Here is a 15,024-nt window from a genome sequence, read left to right on the forward strand (position 1 = left end):
GCTTTATTTGGTGGAAAACCTGCAACATTCTGATGATAGGAGAAGCAAGCTATATTGAAAATTACTGGTGGAAAATTAAAAAAAGGAAATCTGCACCAATCAGAAGACTGGAGAAGCAATTTTTATTAAACATTTACGGTGGAAAATTTGCATCGTTCTGGTCAAATGAAATTTTCTGGCGTAAAATTTTCTGGGGACAAGTTTGTATTGAAAATTTCTGGTGTAAGATTTGCAACAATCTGCTGCCTGAAGGGTCAAGCTGAATTGAGAATTCCTGATGTAAAAATTGCACAGTTCTGGTGAATGGAGGGGCAAGCTTGGGGAAGAACCTCAAGGGTATCGAATTCTGAGGATTGTTCTTAAAGAAAAGATTTCTGGGGATGATTCCATGAAAATTCTGCGAATTATTTCTAGTGAATCTTGCAGAGAGTTCCAAGATAATTTTGAAAAGAATACCGAGATAATCAAATTTTGAAATACACAGCTATTTTTGGGGAAAATTTCAAGGAAATTCCAAGGATAATTTCAAGCTCATTTTGAGAAGAATTTCTGGAGAATATAAAGGTAATTCTTCTGAAACTTTAGGGGAATTTCTGTTCCAAGGTGTTCTGAGAAAAAAAGGTCTAAATTATTCCGAGAAGAACCTCAAGGATATTGAATTCTAAAATATTTCTGGGTAGGGTTCAAAGAGAATTCTGCGGATAATTTGTAGTGCATCCTGCAGATAGTTCCAAGATAATTTCGAAAAGAATACCGAGAAAATCAAATTTGTAGTGAAATTCCAAACGGATTTTACACAAAATTTAAAGCGAATTCCGAAGATAATCTCCAGCTCATTCCAGGAAAAATTTCTGAAACTCTTAACGAATTTCAGTTTTCAGGTGTTCTGAGAAAAAAAAACATGAAGAGTTCTAAATATAATTCCAGTGGACTTCTGAGAAGAATTTCAAAAGAGCTCTCAGGAGAGTTCTAAAAAAAAAATCCGAGAAGAACCTTAAGGATATTGAATTCTGAGGACAGTTGCAAAGGATTTCTGGGGAGTATTCCAAGAAAATTCTGCGAATTCTGCAGCTAGTTCCAAGATAATTCCGAAAAGAATACCGAGAAAAATTAGATTTTGAGTGAAATTCCAAAGGGATTTGGAGGAAAATTTCAAAGGAGTAACCGATAATTTCTAGCTCATTCCGGGAATAATTTCTGGACAATACTGAGGAAATTCTTCTGAAACTCTAAGGGAATTTCAGTTCCAAGGTGTTCTGAGTAAAAGTTCTGAGAAGAGTTCTAAAAATAATTCCAGAGGACTTCTGAGAAGAATTTCAAATGAGCTCATTGAGTTCTAAAAATTTCGAAAAGAACCTCAAGGTATTCTGAGGATGGACTTTTTCGCAACTGTACAAAGGTTGAAGATGCTTTTGGATTCCCTAATTGAAAAGTCGGTATAAGTCGGCTATTTATTAATTTTATCTAGATGAATACGTCACTGGGGCGGTACAAATGGATATTTTTGGTCGCTATTGAAAATTTAGTCGATTTCTGAATTTATCTATGGGCCCAAATTAGGGGCATTTAGACCGACATTACATCCATTTACCGTATATTGATAATGGTCGGTCGACGGAAACATTCGTGGGTGTGCCATTGCTGAGGTTCTGACAGCGATGCAGATTTCTTGGGAGCAGGTTATGGCAGTATGTTTTGACGGTGCCAGCACAATGGCTGGCAGCAATTCTAGAGTACAAGGACAAAAACAACCATATACTTTTATGAAGAGCTTTGAGTGTGTTGATTTATTTCCTTTAAATTCCGTTATAATTGCTTATATTTTGACAGATACGCGTATTTCATCTACTTCTTGAAGACTTCATCGGTGCCAAGTACTCAACACCAAGAGCAATATACTGTTTGTTCACTGCTATGCGCACTGTTTGAACCTTGTACTTGTCGAAGCAGTGTGCATGCGAAAGGAGAATGCGATTCTTATTGGTCGGTTTGTCGGTGCTATCACCACCATCTGACGTGACGTGACTTCAGCTGAATCCAACCACCAAGGCAACAACATTGCAGCAAATGTATCATTTCGGTTTAAGCCCTAGTATCACAACCATTTGACGAACCGATCATCATCGACATCGTCGATGGGAATAAATTTCAAATTTCCATTGGCTGTCTGAAAGCAGTTTGCGTTAAAGAGGATGAGCCACCACCGGAGCAAAAAATAAATAAAATTAGCTAAATTGAACAGTAGGGAAATAGTGGGAGGTGGACAGCACCATCCACCACATACTTTGGAGTACTCCCCATCCCCAGATTAAATACACCATATAAAAAAATGCCCCTCCTTAACAAGATTCCTGTGCACGCTAGTGTCAGAACTATGCTGAGTTTTATTGCCAGATCACTTAACCGCTATCGCTAAAAAATTTGGATCTTAGTAAATATGTAGCTACGTCACTTATGATATGATAAATAATGGATTCCAAGCTGTGCTTATTAAATAAACTATATTTGCATAACTTGTATCATATTTTATTCAACACCTAGTCTAATTCAAGCATTGTTTACCATGCTCGAAACAGATTTCTAGAGTTGCACAGCAGCAAGGTATTTTATGCCTAACGTCCATTATGCCTAACGTATTTATGCCTAATGGGGTATACTCATTTGAAAGACATTGTAGGCTGCTTTCGGAGACGTCACTTCATTTGAATAGCTTCTTGTTAAGTCGGTTTTATAGAGTAAAAGATCATGGGTTGAAACCCAAGCCTCGTTACATTACTGAGTTGATCTATCCAGGTTTCTATTGTAGAAAATCGTTAATAATAGAAATCGGTGAAACGATTCGGAAAAGTAATACGTATATTTAGACAAATGTGACGTACGCCTGATCCGGTTCGGAAGGCAGTGTTAACTATTTGAGGGGATTTCAATTCATTGTAATAGCTTCTTGTAATCGATAATGAACGATTGTCGGTCGTAGCTTGTTGTGATGTAAGGGGCACGGTGGCTTTAGAGCGACCGTTTTTGCTTACTGAGCAGAAGATCGTGGGTTAGAATCCAAGCATCTTACAGTATTGACAGTCATGAATTTTGATTGAAAAGATGGGTGTCCGTAGAATAAGTAATATTTGAGTCCTAGGAAAGACGTGTTGATAGCTAATTAGCAAATTCTTCTCAAGAGCAATTTTTGTCGTCGACGGTGAGGTCGACGCTGAAATCGAAACATACACGCAAACCAAAAATCTATTACAATGAATGTTAGTTCCATTTCCTATCATCCTCTGTTCATGAACATCGCAACGAATGTTAGAAGTTGACCTTACAGGCGATGTAATGGTTTTTTGCCTTTTTTATTTCGTGTTCTGTCTGTGCTTTCACCTACACAAGCAAGCATTTGCCTTGATTTTTATGTATAACATGGTAGAACGACGCACACCCTTGCCGCGAATCTCTCCAGCAGAAAAAGCATACGAAGTCGAGTGTGAGAGGAAAGGAACACGTCTTGTTTGCTTTTAGGCTATCCTTATTCAGAGGCATGAAGAGAGCAGTGGAGAAAGCACAGGTCTGATAATCGCAACGTTCGTGGCAACCTTTTTCCTATTTTTTTTTTCGACATAATAAATTTACCTCACTAATACACTCTACATTTTTCGGTCTCCAATTATCTTGCATTGGACCGCAGCTAGGTATATCGCATCCTCGGTTCATGCGGTCTCCACTTACATCCTCTGATGATGAATCCCACATAATTGTAAGCGAATCTTACATCCCTCGGTTGGGTGTAGTAACAACAAATTGAACGGAAATTGTTTTGTGATGTAAGGAGCTCGGTGGCCTAGTGGTGACCGATTTTGCTTACAGAGCAGAAGACCGTGGGTTCAAACCCAAGCTCCTTTGCGCTATCGAGTCGTTAGGATGTCAATTCAGCATATCGTTTACCAAAACGAATCCTGCTGCAATCCCAACCCTTTTATTCAACATCCCAGTGATTTCTCGTGGAAGTGCAGAGGTGTTCTCTACTTTCATTAAAGCGAGTATTACGTCAACATATTCGTACCCATTTCTTTCGTGACCAGCATTTGAACGTGGCCGGCGCTGGTATTGCCTAATTTTAGATCACCATTTATTTACGAATTGCGGATCATTGCTAGTCCCAAGCAGAGTCTTTTGCTTCTCTGTGTAATTACAGCTAATCTGGCAATAACGGAGTTGCATCTATGGGCGGTCAAATCTAAGATCTAACTAACCTATAAATAGATCACTGGGCGTTAATGGGTTAAAACCTCTATCAGAGGCCGTCGTCCGTCTCGATCATCTTTTTATCATTGCGGTCTAAAGAAACCTTTCAAGCACTTGATTTACACTTCTGCTTATCACAACCACAACTCAGCTGTGACCTTCTCATCGGTCTTCGTCAAGATAGATGAATGCGGTTAAATAAAAAAAAATAACCCGTACTTGAGCGAGGTAGATGACACGTTTAGAATGACCTCTGGCAAGGATGTTACCGATGGGAAAGAGTTGCGTTTTTGGAAATTATATAAATGATTATTCAATTTACCCAGTTTCACAAACATCAAATCAGACCCAATTGAGCACACACCCCGAAAAGAAATACAAAAAAATATATTCCATCATTATTTATTCAGCCATTCAGCCAACTGTGAAAATATGTATACAGTTACGCAGATCAGTTTCGATTCGTGTTGTTTGCCGGATTGTCGTCCATCGCTCGCTGAACGGTAGCCAGGGCGGTGAGCCAACAACAACAACAACAACAACAAAAATACGCATTTAGATTATCGCTAACGGGTTAAGCTAATCATAAAATTTCAAAAGAAAAAAAAATACACTACTACCTACTTCTGTTGCTGTTTTCAAGCAAAACATCGAGCTAACGAAAACGAACTTCAGCCCCGTGTGTTGCGCGAGCGACAAGAAAGGGAGGGAAATTAATTAGCATATTTTATTGGCATTAACTTTTAATTTCGTTCGAAATCCACGGGTTAATTTATGGCTTGGCTGCGACACGTTTCGGTATCTTTTGGTGGGAAATGGCGCGAAATGGATGAATAATGGAAGGAGACTGTGAAACGAAACCAGGCCTATAGGAATGGCTGAGCGCTGAGTTATAAAGTAGGTACTTCTTAGAAATTGAAGGTGCAAGATGCGATGGGACGACACTGAGAAATCTATTCTCGTGGAATGGTTCTTAGGAAATGATGCGATAATTTGAACAGATCGTTGTAGGGCTGCAGGATTTAATTTTGCCATATTGCAAGAGTCCAGTTTCGAAGAAAAGAGTTTGTTACTTGATGCCTTTCTTTTCAATAAGTTCGATCTCGATTATAGCAAAAGCATAGCAGTTTTTATTATTTTCACGGTCCACAGAGTTTATTATATGCAAATTTTTAAATTGGTTGCCTCTGTTCGTGATTCCTTTGTCATTCAAAATGCTTTATGTATCTTTATATCGCCAAATGACCGAGCTTGAAAAAAAAGCTTATCGACTTTGGAGATGCCGGGGATTGAACCCGGGACTTCTCACATGCGAAGCGAGCGCTCTACCACTGAGCTACATCCCCTGATACATTATCAATTTGAATTTTGCCACGTCGCACAGCTCATTGTGGGAAAGCCAACATGGGTTTTTCTTATTTTACCCCATGCGCGGTTCATGCCCTTGTTATTTCATTTCGATCGAAACTTGAATTCGTCGCCTCTAAGCTCTATTAGGTGCCTCGTAAGAAGCGGGCTCACTATGGTATAATCAGAACCAAATCAGGACGCAATCATTTGTCGCATACGAAGGCCATGCTTTTATAGAACACAGCTCAGCTTCGATGGCTTTTATAACGTCAACGAAGTCTGTTTTTTTTGTTCCCCTAATGCGGGATTGAGATTGAGCTCCGCACACCACAACGCAACGGCAATCAATGAATCACGTGAATAATCCATTTAGAATGGAATCCATCAACTCTCATTAGAATGGCAGAGCTCTCAGTCAGTCAGCGGGTTTCGAATCGAAAACACAAATCACCTTGAGGCGCACATTTCGACGACGCTTGAGCTTGACGTCGCGCCGTCGGACCACACAGTCATCCATTTCATGACCGAGCAATAAGTTTCATTGTTTTGACGGATGTTATTCTCCCTTTCGTCATGCCGTGGATGGCCTCGCGAAAGGCGCTGACGGTTGAGCAAAAGGGAGAAAACACGTTTAGCTGCAGGGATGAATAATTGGCAATTAACCGGAACGTAAAATATTATCGCTTAATTTACGGTTTTGTCAAGCTGCTGCCATTAGCGTTCATTGAAATTCAGTCTTTTATTTGGCTCGTTTCCTTGACGTCGTTTTTGGTGCGGGATTGTGGGCTTCATCCATTTTTTTTTTTGCTGTATTTAAATCCAAATTGGGATCATTCAATTAATTCAACGCCAGTTAGAAGTGGGTATTGCACTAGCACCAATAGACGTATCGAAATTAATCAAACCGCGAAGCAAGGCATGCAATGCCAAAATCGATGCCATGTGAGTTAGACATTCCAATGACAACCAGCACCAGCGTCGTACACAATGAATAGCTGCAAACGAACAAACGGTCAAACCAAATCCATTCCGCATTGTTTCCGTCGAGCTATTATTTCCCATCGCACCGCGACGACGCACTCACCAACAGGAGCAGCGGCAAAGGTGCGGGAATTTGCATAGATGACGCGACGTTGTCTTCGTTTGCTGTGTACTAGATTATATGGCAGTGACGCCCATGGCTCGACCCGTCTGTCAAATCGATTGTCTAGAGCCTGTTTGCGTGCGATTGTTTGAATATATGGCTCAGTTGCAATTCTTTTTAGACAAATGGGGGGAAGCAATTCAAATGTTGCTGAACACTTATGGCTGTTGACATTTTGTGACGATTGTATGAATGATCTGATGCAGCAAAAGTTCTTCATCTATTGGCCTTAAAAGTTGACAGTTGCTTACTATCAGCATTCAATAATGCATCAGAAGATGCTGTCATTGAGAAATTCATATTACGTATGAGCTTTCATATTGTTGAGCAGTTCTGGGGTGACCTTCTACCAGCGATTTTAAGAAAATGAAGTATTAATCGCCAGGTTTTTCATGTTGTGCATAAATAAGACCCTATTTTTTCGAGAAGACAAAATTTCAAAATATTGTTCTTCGGCAAAGTTCGAGTGGTAGACAACGTAATTTTAAAGTGCTCGCATGATGTGGTTCAATCAGATAATTCTGCTTATGATATGGTCGTAGCATTTTAAAATATAAGCTCAATTTCGAACTACAGTCAACTCTCCATAACTTGATATGGAAGGGACCACCAAGTTAGAGAATTATCGACTTTTCTATATTTATATTTCCAAAAAGAATTTTAAGATGAACAAACATAATTTTAATAATAATCCCGAATTCAAGAGCAAATATTCATTTTGTCGTAAGTAACATTCGCACCAATCCGAGAAAAATAAAGTTTTGTTTTGATGACCGAAAAGTTAATCCTATTTCCAATTAAACACATATAATCTCATAGTGATAGCAATGTTTATCATATTTAGCAGGGTTTTAATCATACAAATGCAAATCGCTAGTTTTCATGCTAAAAAATACTGGTTTTTGAGTCAAAAGTTATTATACGTCATTTGGTGGCCCCTATTGTTACTCAAGTCAAAGTGTATTTACCAGGATATTCGGGAGAATTATCAATTACGTATCCTTACGTGCAGCCCATTCATCATTTTAGGACCACCGAAATCATCTTAGCAACAAACAGGTCGATTTATTCACTTTAATAATGAGAAAGCGAAACGACGAACGTACACTTTTCACGGGTTTCTCAGCGCTGTTACTTAAGGCAAACGGCATCTCCACAGAAATCGGGTGACTTAAGTAACATTGGAAACTATTTTGATCGGAAGGTGATTACGTCAAAAAGAAATTTGACTGGTAAATAAATTAAAAAATGGGATATGATCCTATATTCGGATATAGTGTAATAGCAGGAGCATCGATTGACACTGATAGCTCGACTTTGTTTACCTTTGTTACTTTCGACGTAATGAAAATTTACTCTTGAATTATTCTATATACTGTTATATATTCATCAATTTTATCCATATGAAAAACACGCAATCTGTCTATTCTTGAAATTTGAAATTTAGGTAGTTTTGAAGTCACAGCAAAAGTATAGTAAATATTAAATTGATTTCTTAACTCATTATCACTGAAAAAGTTCGATAGGTTGATATTCGGAAGCAATTTGAAAGTTCTGTTTTTGAGGTGTTCTGTCGGTGTCCATGTAGTACAAGCCAATCCTGGACGATATGTCTTGGATACGAGCTCTTATTTGAACTCTTTAGTAAACTCTTTTATCAATCAAAAAATATGCGAAAATTAATTGTACATCATATCAAGAAGACTGGCAACTTTGCCAGAATCCAAGTGACAGATACAATGGCGCTGCGCTTGAGTGAAGGTGGAAGCAACGCATAGAAACATGAGCAAATACACAAACCCTTCTTCTGAGGATGTAATCTTTGCTGTCAAATTCGTTCGAAGCATTTACCTTTGAGCGGCAGATGACGCGATTGTACCTGTCTCATAACTTCCGTATGAGAAAATGGAAGAGTTGCCAGTCTTCTTGATTTGTTGTCTTCGTTAATAGGCAAATCCAATAGAAACTAAGTAATAGGGGAACCCTCAAAGGAGTGATGAGGGTGGAAATGTTCACCGTGAAGCATAGGAAGAGGACAATATTTTCACCTTTCCTGATTAATTTATTCACCGCAGGTGCTTGAAATCATCATCCGCGTGAAATATTTTGTTTTCTGTATCGGGTTTGCAGTGAGGGCTGGTGCTTCCATATATTTTTGATAAGAAAAATTAAGATTTATAAAATTGTACCAGCGGTTATGATCTTCCGGATTTTTAATGTGTGGTTATTTCAGCTGTTCAGATTAGTTCAGATCAGATTAGTTCAGATCTGTAGATAATCGACCACTCCCGATGGAATTTTGCAAGTTGTGCAATAAAATGTACATGGTTTTTAGTTTTGAAAATCGCCATTATGATGTAAACAAATGGATTGGATGACTTTTCCTCTCAAAATCGGCTAGCGTACTCTACATTGGTGGTGCATGAAAAGAGCCTATTGGCATGGTCATGTAGTATTCGGTCATTGCGAGAATTTTTATTTACCACTTCAATATTTGACGCACTTAACCACAAACGTTTGGTTGCTGGGTACATTATCAAAGAGCTTTAGGGTGATGTGGCGGGCACTAAGGCGAGCGAATGTTCAATGAAAATTAACTCTTAAACAAAAATAATGTATGGTGGTCTCGAAAAGAACCGTTTTGTCAGAGTAAGCAGAGTAATGCTGAGCTATTAGGGTGTTCAACACAGATTAGGTTGGCGTATGTTTGTTGTTAGGAACGAGGGTGACGTGCTGTACTGGAGAACACCACCACTTACCACGCAGTGAGACCGGATGGAATTCAACTTTGAAATCTGTGTTAGGGAAATCGCTTTTCGCAGGCAATCAGAGATATTTCTAATTATAATAGCAACAGTTGCACATTCGGGGTGAGCTGTTTTGAATGCAGAATGTGTTAAAATGGAGGGACTTCGAATATTAATCTAAATGTGTATATAGAGTAGGATGGGTCATTATGATCATTTTTTCAGAGCAATGTTTTTTTGAATCCATTTAGGGTCCCAAACAACTGTGCAAAATTTGGGGACGATTGGTTGTAACCCGGCTTTCCGCATTGCGTTTGAAATTTGTATGGAAATTAGTGTGGGAAAACCTACTTTTTTGCATCTTTATTACTAGGGACAACAATTTTGCACCACGCATCTAAATACGTTAAAGTATATAGGAAGTGCCTAACAACTTTGCTAAAAAATGTATTGTACTAGAATGCCCCTAAAAAAAATTATAGCTGTTCAAAGATCAATGTTTCGAATTAAAATCCAAAAATACCTTTTTCTGCCAACAATGCCGGTGTACCAATGAAAGTCAGTCTCCAAACTGAAATGACTTCGGAGTTTCTTATCTTATCGATTTGGTACGTTGAGATGAATTATTCAAACACAATTTTTAAATCTCATAGGCATATTAAGTGATGAGGGGGTGGCTAACTATACCCACGCCTCTCACTTATTTAAATGGAAGTAAAGCTTCAAACTGCAATAAATCCAGTGTTTCTGATCTTGTCAAATTGGTATCATATGTATTCAAAAACATGTGCTCCATTTAATAGACGTAGTAAGATATGAGGGGGGGGGGGTTTCTGTATCCTTTCCGCTCCTCACTTATACCAATGAAAGTAAAGAGAAAGACTAAAATAACTTCGGAGTTTCCAGAGCTTATGGATGTCAGATTTCTTGCCTGATTTGAAAATAGGCACGAGACATCGGGTGCGATAAAGAGTACAACGCTAGTACAATGATAGTACAACGATTGTTCAACGATAGTACAACGGTGTACTTTGTACGTATGTCGAAGGCCTCTAATGAATTTAAGCTAAATATGTAATATTTTGTTCAATTTGTCTAAATTTTAAATATCTTGCTACAACGGATCTGCGACCATTACTTATGTGCAAAATTCATCAGAGCTCAATTTCAGCTAATATTCTAGAAATTCTGATTAACAATCACTTCACTTATATGATCACTACATTTTCAGCGTTCTTCATGGTATTTGTATTGTCATTGTCACTATGCCCATAACTGTGTAACTAAATAATAGAGCATACAAATTTATGGACTCATCTGTTTCTTGAGGCTTCAAGTTTGGCGAGGAATAACGTTAATGATACGGACGGATGTAACAAAAAATAATCACTTTAATTTATTGATTTAAGAAGCTCACTATATTTTTTTTTGTGAGACCCTTATTTGATTTATCAAGATATTGCGATGATTGTTTACTGTATCCTGCATACATGCTCATTAGGATTCTATTTTCAAACCGTTAGTAATATGTTCCACCGTTGAAATATTTGTGGTGATTATTGAGTATTTTCAATTTAATTTCCAAAGTCTTGCATGTCAGAAGAAAACACAAGAACACAAGAACACAAAAATAGAGAAAAACGGGAAAGTAAACTTTTGTTTACTCATATGGCAAGCCTTTATCGCACCACTATGATCAAAAAAAGAAATCTGTAGGCTGATTATATTCAAGAGGAAAATAAAATAGAAGACAGCAAAGTATTTTTCTTGCCATTTGATTATAGGGGAAATGACGGCTTCGGCATGCCAGACTATTTTCGGCAACCCAAATTGAAACATTTTTTTTACTGGATTTTCTTACGAAAACACTTCGTTGAATGCATGCAAATGATTCTTTATGCTTTCAGCTTCAATTTGACTATATTTTTACCACTGAGAAAAAGCAATCTAGCAAGGTTTTCTTGAAATGAAACACACGCACTATAAATTGTAGCTGATTTCGAGTTGCCGATAATAGAACAGCAGATTTACATGCAGTTCAAATGGAACGGTTGCCGAAGAAAAACTGGTCGCCGACAATACTCGCTCTCACTATAGAGAAGATTGGAGCTTTGTAAAAGCGTTTCAAAACAGTTTTTGACAATTCTTTCAACTGAAATTGTTAGAGCAGCTTGCAACAAAAGATTGTAAACAAACCAATACTGCATATGTGTGCGTTCCTTAGAGAAAAAGGCTATAGAAAGAAGGTTGCTGCTTAGGTTGCCGAGAATACGTAAATTCCCCTATAAGAAAATGAACCCCCATCAATCGGTTTCAATTTGTTTGGATTATTTCATTTCAGCAATAATAAATTAGCTCTTATCATATGGCATTCTTGCTTGTTGTTTGACATCCACACATGGAGAAACAAAAAGTTGGATAGAGAAATGCCATTAAAATCAATTAAAAACACGCTTAGAGATTACCGTCACTTCGGTAAAAAATTATCGAATGTTGGTAAAAAAAAATACCGAAAAATCTGTAATATTATTCATTTACCGATTATCATTAAAACACGTCGCTGAGTGTGTATCATTAAATGAAACCAAAATATGAAAAATCAGCCACAACAACGACTAAACTATTGACAATAACGAAAACCAATATTTTCCCTTGAAAAAAGCCACAACCTATGACCGAAATGTCGAACAGATTACATCGTAGTCGTTGCAGTGTTTTAAGACTGAGAAAGCCGTTAATCAAAGCAAAATTTTAGCTTTTGAACAATGATCGCAAAATTCCGGAAGAAAACTCCGGGGAATGTTTGAATTAGCTTCTGAATAGAGCTGAAAAACACATCCAGAGAAAAACGAAAGAAGCTCTCCTGGATGAAGCTCGAGAAAAGCTTTAAAAACCTCCGGGAAGCTTTCAAGACACGAATTGAGAAACTTGTGGCGAAAATTTAAATAAACTATCGGAAAAAATCGGATATCACGTCCAAAGGAAGCCAGAAAAGTTTCGAAAACCGGAAGTAAATTTCCAGAAGTAGCCATTTCCAGGGAAAGCCAGAAAAAGCTCGGAAAAACCTTCCAATAGAAGTCGAACAAAAAAAAAACCTTTGGTCAAACTTCCAGAAGAAGACGAAAAAAATTTCTGGGAGAATTATTTTTGTTGAGAAGACGAAATAAACTTCCTGGAGACGCTGGCAGAAACTTCCTTAGGTAGATTGGAAGAAACATCTGAAGAAAGTCGGAAGCCAGAGCGCATACGGAACAGTCAAAAGAAACAAGGACATCATTCCGGACGAAAGAGATTCCTGGGGGATTTTGTAATGATCCAGAAAATTTTCCTGATATTCAAAAAACATCCCTGAAGACTTTGAAATTTCCCTGAAGTTTTCGGAACATTCCTGAAATGCACTTACGACTATTCCATAATTCCTCGAAATTCCTTAAAATTTCTTGTAATTTTCCTGAAATTATGGGCTGTTTTGGAGTTCTCTGGTCATCATCGAAGTGCTCGGAACTTCCCATAAATTGATCAAAATAAGACTGCCAGAATATCTCTAATCATCTTAGAAGTTCTCTGGACTTTATTGAAGATTACGAAATCTCTTAAGTGCTCTCACATTTTTTTTGAATTTATTGTAACATCAGCATTGAAGTTCTCTGATCGTGTGGTTTTTTAAAGTTATCGACACTGCCATTAAAAACGATAGAACTTTCCGTAAAATGAGCTAACAATGATCTAATGTACACTTCCCTTACGTTTCCCAAATTTGCATTGTTGAAGTTCTCGGAAATCGCCTGAGTTTCTCGGAACTTTTTTTTTTATAATTTCAGCAACTTCAATGAAATTAATTAATCTGTCCTGATGTTCTCTGAGCTTCACAAAAGTTCCTGAAAACCATTAAATTTCCCTGAAGTTCTTTGGACTTGTGAAGTTTCCAAAATCTTTATGATGTTTCCTTAAGCTCACTGGAGTTCGCAGGACTTTTCTGAAATTTCCGGGTTTTCGAATTTTAACAAAAGTTAATAAAACTGTCTTTAATTTATCGAAACTTACACAAAAGTCTGTACTTTTCTGCTGTTTCAGAATTTCTTAAATGTGCCTGCAGCTAGTGTGGTTCCGCAATAAAAATCTGATAGCATCCTTGAAGCTCCGGAAAAGATAAAAAAAAAAAACTGGCGGGAGGAGATGAAAGAATCATTCGAGCGAATACTGAAGAAGCTTTCAAGGTAAGGTGGAAGGAAAATTCAAGGGAAAGTTGGATGAAACTTCATGAAGTTTAAAAATAAATAAAAACTTTCGGAAGTTAAATAATGTTTAAAAAAATATTTCTCGATTCCCCAGCAATTACCGAAAAGAGCCATCGACTATATCTCGATTGATGGGTAGCCAAAAACGGTGAGGAAATGCAAAGATTAGTGGAAAGAGTATCAAGCATAAGGCATCTTTAGATATGATTGTTTAGAATTTTGAAGGCTAAACAAATATGAGGTGTTCAAAAAAATACAAGTCTCTCACAAAAATTTTCTCCGAAATTCGAGCGCGGGCAGGCAATAATAATTTTGATTATTAAAAAAAAAACGGTATAAATCGGTATAAAATCTTAAAAATCGGTATTCTGGGGAACCTTATCTGTATATCGGTATCTAGTTTGAAAATCGGTATAAATACCGATAAATCGGTATATCTGGCAACGCTGCTTGGGAGCCCAACTGAAACGTAGCTCACTTAAAGCGACGACAACAAATCAAGAAGACTGGCAACTTTGCCAGAATCCAAGCGACAGGTACAGTAGTGCTGCGCTTGAGGGAAGGTGGAAGCAACGCATAGAAAAATGAGCAAATACACAAACCCTTCTTCTGAAGATGTAATCTTTGCTATCAAATTCGTTCGAAGCATTTACCTTTGAGCGGTAGATGACGCGATTGTACCTGTCTCATAGCGTTTGTATGAGAAAATGGAAGAGTTGCCAGTCTTCTTGATTTGTTGTCTTCGCTTAAAGATAGCCCAACAAGCGAAATCCAACTGTACCTGTGTCTGAGTCGAAACTGGTGAAGACAGTTTTCATTTTATCCTATTTTTTGATTTTTGATGTACCGTAAAACGGGGTAACATTGTTTTATTTTTTAAAGTATATTCTAAATAATATTTACAGCAATGAATGTTTTTCAAATTATATATTTTTAAAACAATAACTGAGGATCCAAGAGTCAGTTCGTCAGAAATATGTTGAAAGGAAATTAAAGCATTTGCACTATTTTTTAGTTTTGTGACTGAACTTCAGTTTTTTGATTTGGGGTTACTTTGATAATGCTCGATGCATGTAGAAAAATATGGTTGAAACTCAAACAATTTAGTTCTTTGTAGATGAAACTTTGAATGAGTATATAATCAGAAAACATCATAAGCAATAATAATACCACATTGCATTTTTGATGGCTATATAGGAAATACATTTCATAAGTGATGGTTTGAGTGCTTTTTCAAACAGGCGAAAAACACGAAAATTGTTTTTTAATATGTTTGTAAAATATGTAACACATACTATAAGAAACTACA

The 15,024-nt window shown here is 37.4% G+C and overlaps 1 protein-coding gene and 1 non-coding gene across 3 annotated transcripts in view; one reads left to right on the forward strand and one right to left on the reverse strand.

The window, feature by feature from the left end:
* LOC135697078 (mpv17-like protein) overlaps nt 1-15,024 on the forward strand; it is a 398,788-nt gene that overhangs the window by 129,736 nt on the left and 254,028 nt on the right. The gene's annotated exons all lie outside the window — the stretch shown is intronic.
* TRNAA-CGC (transfer RNA alanine (anticodon CGC)) lies at nt 5,511-5,582 on the reverse strand. Its single transcript has one exon. It is a non-coding gene; the product is annotated as a tRNA-Ala (tRNA).

The sequence above is a fragment of the Ochlerotatus camptorhynchus genome, unplaced genomic scaffold (assembly GCF_037179485.1).
Source record: "Ochlerotatus camptorhynchus isolate MF236.1 unplaced genomic scaffold, CSIRO-AGI_Acam_v1.1 ptg000066l, whole genome shotgun sequence".
Lineage (NCBI taxonomy): Eukaryota > Metazoa > Arthropoda > Insecta > Diptera > Culicidae > Ochlerotatus > Ochlerotatus camptorhynchus.